The sequence below is a fragment of the Phaethon aethereus genome (assembly GCF_964289735.1).
Source record: "Phaethon aethereus genome assembly, chromosome: 3".
NCBI lineage: Eukaryota > Metazoa > Chordata > Aves > Phaethontiformes > Phaethontidae > Phaethon > Phaethon aethereus.
In genome coordinates, this window is record NC_138576.1 from 121,502,843 (window position 1) to 121,510,973 (window position 8,131).

Consider the following 8,131-nt stretch of genomic DNA (forward strand, 5'->3'; position numbering starts at 1 on the left):
CCGGCGGGATGAGTTCGGTTTGTTAGCATTCATGAAAGTGCCTCCGCGCTTTGTTGCCAGGAAACGGTAATGAAAGTATAGGGATGCCAGCTTGGTGATAGGGATACAGGGTGGCGGCATTAATCCCGTGCTTTGCAGACAGGAGATCTCTATCGTTTGCAAACATAAATGCCTGCACAGGCTGGCGGAAATTTCGGAAGGTCATTTGGCTAATGGTTTTGTAGAAATGTGGAGCATTCGAAAGGCTTAAGCCAACAACAGCATCACATTAGAGCTCTGAAAAACCTCCTCTACCCCGTAGAATACAGTTTTATGGGATATTACACTCATGCATGAAGTCTTTGTGCTGTTTGCTGCATAGGTAAGGAGAATATAACTAAGGTGACTTGCCCCTGCGAGGATCAGGAACTGTCGAGTGTTGTCATCAGTTAATAAGCAGAGGGATGCTCATATTTTTACTGCAAAAGGCAAAGAACGAACCTGCTAAATTAAGCCCGGGCTTTTCTAGATAGGCTTTCCTGTGAGCAGAATTAAGACAAGACCTTTGGTAAGTCCCAGGGGTGGGGCTGTAGTGGTCAGGGTTTTACATAAATTTGAGGGCTTTTATTTTTGTTTCTTGCATGCAATATTTTCTAGTGTTCACTCAGTGGGAAAGACATAAGGTTCATATTTGTGCATTCACAAAATGGTAGACTTTCTTAAAGGTTTGTCCCATACGGGGCACTCTATGTTGTCCTGCTGCCTTTCAAGGGATTAGCATCAGTTCCTAGTAAGGGTAATGAAATCTTGTAAAGTTTTATGATTCTGCTGCTTCGGTTCTTACCACTCCTTCAGAATAGCTCATTTAAATATATGTAATAGGGATGTAGTGAACTATAGCAAAGACTTCAGAGAAGCTGAGAATAATTTTTTTTTTTAAAGCAACAGCCATTTTTCACTCTGACTGATCACTTGTCATTAGGCTGGAATTTCCAAGGCGGGGAAAAGCCCCATGAAATAGCAGGGAAAATCTCAGTGCCCTTGAGTTCTGCTGGACTCTCATCCAGGAGACTTCTTGCAAGGCTGAGGGCTGATGGTAATGAAAGTCCAAGCCTGCTTTTAGTCCTTCTGTTCTAATCTTCAAGAAAAGCAATCTTCGTGTGTATGGCTCTTCTAAAATGACTCCATATGTGCTTTATAAATGCTCAGTGGAAAGTATAGCTCAGCTGAAACAACGTTGGGGATAAGGACGTAGGTGTCAGCAGCAGCGGCACGTCTCCTTGCCATTAATAGTGCCCATCACCGTGGAAAGCTTGCTTGTCTTCCAACAGCTGGACTGCCATTTATATGTCTTCCAACTGCAGTCATCCTGAAAACAGCAAACCTGTATCTTGTTTTTAATTATTCAAATAGCACTTCTTGAGAAATGTTTAGATTTGTCATAATACTAAAAACTTCCCACAACGAAAAGTGATGCAGAACTCCCGAGCGCTGCTCTGGGGTCACGTGGAGAAGCTGTTTTGTACCATCGCTTTGGAAATTTGGTACCGTGATATGACATTTCTTTTTAGCAATCTTGAGAAGCTCGTCCAGTGTTGACAGAAATCATCTCCAAAAGAAAAAAAGTGCACTAACCTCTGGTAAATATCTCTTGAGAGAAGCAAAAACAATCTTGTGAAAGGTATTACCCGGCTTCTGAAGGAAGGAGCCTTGGTAAACGCGCCTGTTGTTTTGACCTTTCCAGCTGATGGGATGTGAAAATGGGAAGATTAAAGAGGTAGAGCTCGTTCTTTGGAGGGGAGCTTCTGAGAGAGGACAAAGCAGAACAAAAGAGAGCCCCAAAGCACTGTGTTTGTCTTTGTGTTAGAGGCCTCGTCTAAATGGATTCAGGGAGAAAGTGGGACTGAGATGGTTCCCTGGAAGACCTATGGCCCTATGAAACAGGTGTAATGGATGCGGCTTCTCCTCTCTAATGGCAAGTGCCTCCTGCCCTGCCTTTAGGAAGATGCCTTTCCTCAGCAGGATGGACACCAACTTTCTGCCGGCTTGTTGGTGGGTGGACACCTGGAAGATGTCCGTGATGGAGTGACCACGCAAGCTACCCTTAGTCAGAGGGACGTCTTTTGGGGCTCTGTTAGTTGACAGGTGATTTAGGGCTACGTTACAAACGTAACGGCTAAAAGCCATGATCCGTATTTAGCCCGCAAGAACCTTCACTGTACAGGGCTGCTTCTCCTTTGGTATCGGCTGATTACCACTGCTCTTCCATGTGGGATTAGCAACATGTCTTCTGACTAAACACTGTTACGAGGTGTTTCATTTCATCCTTTGAATGGTAAATACAGCTTAAAATTGCACCAACTAAAATTTCAGGACTTTATTGATTACTCAATTTCATACACGAGCAGGTTGGGTTTTCTTTAGAGGCAGGGCCCATTTCTCTGTGGCATGCCAGATTGGGCAAGTATACGAGATAAAACGCATGCACAACATTATATTGTTAGTCTTTTGCTTCTTTTTAAGCAGTCAGAGGATTAGATGGGGGGATGCATGGAGCTGTTCCTTGGTTTTCTAACATGACGTACACTGAGCTCTGGCTGTGCCCTTTCCATCAAGTCCGTGTGACCCAGGTGTTGGGCTGTGAGTATATGGCTCTTAAAATCACTGTCCATAAACCCTCTGTTCTTAGGTGCTCATTGACTTCTTGCATGACCCCGTGCATCTCCTTTCCCTTCTTTCTTCCCATGCTCTTTTACCTATCTTCCCTACTCAGGCTGCAAATTCCTGGCACGGTAGGAGCTATGCTGCAGCATATCTGCTACCACGGGCTTTCTGGCTTGACTGAGTGGATACTCCAGACATTTTATATAGCAATATAAATTGTTATTGCCAATAATAATATTACCATATTTATCCCAAGGCACAGAGGGGAAACATAAATTCTCTCCGGTAATGCTTATCATCTGGAAATATGTGTACAACAATATCCCATGTAAATTTTCTAAATATGCTGTCACCATTATAGCAGCAATGATGCTTCTCACAGCCAACATAAATACTATCAGGTTTTTTATGCAGTCAAGTATCGGTGAAATACTGTGTTAGTGTTTTATGTATTTATACGCACAACTTTTTGCCGATAAGAAAGTGATCTTACTTTAGATAACTGTAGGACTGGTTATACCTCATATCAAATATAGGAAACTGTATCAATTGGAATACTTAGCAAAAAAGCATTCGTATGTCAGTGTTTCTTCTATTTTGAACTCTAGTGAAGAGTGATGACTTTTTAATGTAACCATTATACGGCAGATTAGAAATGGGTTTTGTGCTGTTTTGCTGGATCGGTAATTCAGCAATTGAAAGGCAGCTGGCCCCTCTCCAACGACATCACTTCGGCTGTGGTTTTAAAACAGATGATTCTTCCTGTAGCTCAGGCAGGAGGATGTGCAAGATCTCAGGCTGCTGCCTTTGACCAGCGACATTAGATCTGCTAGTGAGACATTGCTAAGTGGAAATGTAGACACTTGAAATGAAAAGCAGTTTCAGGCCTTCTTCACTCTTCCTTTCCAGCATGGTATGATTTATCTCCATGCCAGGCTGTTTTTTTAAGGAGAAGCAGTGGCCACTAGAGGGAGAATAGGTTATGCGTTTGTTTGGGACGTGCATACTTTTTATTCATGTTAAACACATCTTCTATAGGCAGTTACTGACACATAAAACCTGTTTTTCTTGTTCTGGTTTGTGTGATCCTAATCTAATTTTATCTCATTGAAGAAACACAATGAAGTAAGAATGACGAGCTGTAGTTTTATTAAAATACTTCGCTTGGCTTCATTTGAGTGTAAATTGCAGCGAGCATTGCGGATATTATTAAAAAAGAAATAATGTTGCAAGTTGAAAGATTACTTAATAATAAATGAGTAATTTCTTATTAGTAAGGGTTACTTCTGAACGGAACTAGGACCAGGTAACATTGGCAACTTGGAAGAAAAAAATATTTCTGGTGTTTAGTCTCTTGCTAAATTCTCCCCAAAACGCTTTTTTAAATATACACTGCTCCCCAAATCTGGGTTTTCTTTGGGTGGGCTGTTCAATCACCCTGTCTGAACATCCCTTTTCTGCTCATGGACAGTATATTTTGCATCACTGAACAACAGGAGTCATCTAAAGCCGTCTGCTAAGGGCCATGTTTGGGAGTTGTGTTTCATGGGCTGGGTACCCTGGCATGCCGTAAAGGGATGCCCTCTTTGCAGCTGGAGCAACACTGATGGCAATTTTGGAGAGCACACCAACTGTACCCATCCAGCTGCCTTTCAAAAGAGGCCAAGTCCTGCAGTTCTTACTCCTTATTCAGGTAAAACTGGCCTTTGAAGCCAATGAGGAAGCTTATTTTATCTTGTGGACAACAAAAGTGGCGTCAGTTCAATAGATCTCTAGGGGATGGGCAAGAACTGCAGGGATGGATGTAAGCAGTGGGCTTCTCGTGATGTTCCCCTGATGGGAATCCTCTGATGAATCCTCCCTTGTCCACCCCGTGGAGAAACACAGCTTGTATTCACGGGTCAGGTATTTGCACCAATGCTTCCCATGGGCTCCTTCCTTCAGCAAGTGCCTGCCTGCCCTCCCCAGCCCCAGGCAGCACCCTCTTATTGCACCCTTGCTTCTGTTTGCTATTTCTTTTCTCGACGTCTCTTTTGCCCCTTGAAATTCACAGCGGGGCTCGCACGCTGACACGCTGGCTGATAGACTTGGCTTACTAGCCTTATTAGAAAGAAGGTTATGTTTATTTTCATGAGCAAGTATCAGGAAAATGGCTTTCCAGACTGCCTAAATGTTTCATTCCAGTTGAGAGGAATCTGTAGAACCTTTGGAGATATCTGTGCCGCCTTTCAGGTACCTCCTAAACTATTTTTTTTATGGATATTACCATATTCAGCAGCTCAGACCCACACCATCTCTTTCCCTGGGGATTACAGATAAAGCCTTATCTTATTAAGAAGGCTGACCTGTACACCAGTCTATTTTCCCACTGATCCTAATCTTAATGTTAAATACAACAAGATTTCACCTAGAAGCAGTGTATAAGGACATAAATGTGCTCTGTATTAACTCAAAGCAACCTCTCTATTTCTCTCCAAATTTGGCTTATGTGAATCCTCTAAGTGTTTTCTCAGGGGACATTATTCCAAGAATATATTTGTCTGCTTTTCCCTGTAGATATTGATCAAATTGCACTGAGGTCAGTACAAGATTTCTCAATGATTTTCAGTGCTTTACCTTTGGCTTTGCATCAATTTATATTTTCCCATGTTGTTCTTATTTTATTCTGGGCTTGGCTATAACACTAAACTTCATTTCCATTGGAAGTCCAGTAACAGCTGAAAATCAGGGAACAAACTGAGTGTAAAATACACACAGCAATACTTTTTGTGCCCACAACCTTTCAGTGTCCAGCCTCAAGCAGTCATTCATTATCAAGTACCCTAAACCCACAGTACAAATTGCTCACTAATTCCCACCCTGAACCTCTCTAGGAAAAAGAAAAAGGACTTTCTGTCATGAGAATGAACAGAAATAACATTGGAAATACAGGAAGAAAGGTTAATTATTATTCCTTTCCCGTATGCCATCAACCAAACCTTCTCTGGCCTCCAGGAAAGCTTCTCATGCATTTTTATTTCTGTCATGCAACTCATGGCCTTGCTCTGCAGCCTGATATCCTCCAAGGTGGACACCTGAAGGACACTTTCCTGCCTTAAACCTAGATACCCTGACAGCAACCATAGCTGAGCTCCTGGGTTTAACATGCCAGACAGATGCTCTTCACAGCCTTTATCTCTTACTTGGTGAGGATGTTGGCATCAACATCATCTGTCTTGCTTCTCTGGATGCAGAGTGAAGAAGCAGTTCTTGCTGCTAAACTCTTTTGTCCCTTCAGCATCGTGGTTTGTTGAGGTGCAGCGTGGCTGGGGATGCGAGATGGCAACAGGTAGGTGCTCAATTCATGTCTCACTGGAAAGCCTGGAAGAGACTTCTCTGGAAGAGACTTTGCAGCCCCAAACCTCCTGCATCTTTAATGCCAATAAAGGTGATGAAGGGGGCCCTGGAGCAGGGAGCAAGGGGGAACGCACTGCCTGTGTTTTAAAAAGCCAGAAGTAAATGGCAATGCTGCATGCAAGGGATTTCCTTGGCCTCGTGGATAAAACTACACTGGCATGCCCAAGAACTTGGCCCTGACATAGCCACAAAATATATGGCTATTCTTGATCCCAAGTAGTGGCGTGTTGATGTGTTGTGTAAATCTCAGGGCACTGCCAAGAGAACATCTCCAAACACGGCACTGCGATAATTCGTTAAACGTTATTAGATCTTTCTGCGGCTTGCTTGCTTATGAAGCCCTGTCATATTACCTTTTGGACATAACAGATTGCCTTTGTGTTAATTGAATGATACACCAGAAAACAGAGCAAACGAGAGAGCTCAGAGGCTGCCACCATCCATGAATTGTAAATAATAAGAACTCTATAAGGAAAAATTATCGGAACATCTCCCTATTATACTTAATAAAGAAACAACAAATCGCTACATTCTTGGATGGTTGGGAAAAATAATGAGTTGAACAATAGACAATCTCATTTCTCTTTCCAACTGTGCAGAAATTAAATGTCAACTACAACCACTTATTCTTCTTTTCCACTTCTCTGTACCATACTTTTCCTTGTCAGGCTCCTTAACTGAAAGTGAGGTGGGAGAGGGGACAAAACCAACCTCATTTCTAAGAAGGCAACAACGTGTTTAAAATGCTGGAGCATACTCTGTGAAACTCAAGAGTGCTTTTCGTAATGAGAAAAGTTTCTGTGTAGGGCAAACTTCTATTGTGCAAAGCCATCACCATTTAATATTTTAAAATAGAAATTAAGTGGCTGTGTTTTCATGGTTGGAGTTCAAGGCGACAATTGTGTGTCAAAGGAGAAAGTTGTCTCCTATAGAATATAAGCAGTACATTTGTTTCTCTGTTATTATATACCTTATTTGCTTATTCCCACATGAAGTATGTTTGAAAAGCTTTGAAACTAAACGGAGATGCAAAGCACAGCAAAAGGAAAATCAGCTCACAGAAGAATTAATTATGCAATTAGCAGTAGATCAAAGCAGCAGAGAGTCAGGCCGGTGACTTTGTGGTTCAGTTCTACCTAAGCTTTGGCTGAAACTGTTCCGGTTCAGTTCTGGATCAAGCCTAACACAACAACTTGGAAACGATGATGTGTACCCAGTGGTCTGAATCTGTGCTTGATTAATTCCCCCAGATGATCAAACTCAAAGGCTATTTACAAGCTGTTTCTTCTAGCGCGTGGTCCAGCAGACCACGGGAAACTTTTAGTGTGGACTTTGGTGTTTCCCCATCCTGCCACAGCTACATTGCGGCGGCTTCTTGGGTCCCTCCGTGGCGGGGCCAGGAGCTATGTCCGCTTCCCCCATCCCAGTGCGAGAGCCAGTATGGCTGTAAACCCTTCCCACCCTCCCTTGTGGCTCAAACGAAGGTCTGTGTAAGGGGGTGCCAGTGAGGAAACCCTTCAACCCAGCTAGCCATCTCCCTGTATCCTCGGGCCAGGAATGTGGAGGATCCCTGCACGTGAGCTGTCTGCACTGGACACAGGCTCTGCGTCCACCATCTCCTGTACAAACCTCTCGTGATGCAGCTTCCAAATGTCTGTGATGGCCATGGGGCTTGCCAGGAACGGATGCACCTGGAAAGGCGGGCAGCGTCCACCAACCGCGACATCCAGCTGACAGATGAGCTGCCGATGGTCCCTCTGCCAAGCGCGGGAGGAATGGTCACGTCCTGGTTCGTATTATCACCATTGTAACTGTGAAGGTCAACAGGAGGGCTACATGCAGATGAAAATGGACCCGCTAACATTCAGTTTAAGCTAATTTCCCAAATTGTGGCAAGCAGAGCGCTGGCACACAGCCTGGCACAGCAGTGGTCGCTGCCGCTGCTGCCAAAGGCACCGAGTGCTGCCTTTTCTTCTGCAATTGCTGCTGCTGCTCTACCCAAATGCCGAGGGTGGTGCTGGCACTGCCAGCTCCAGGTGACCCTCCTGGGCTGCCCCGAAGTGGTTACTCCTACCATGAGCCCCCAGCAGCA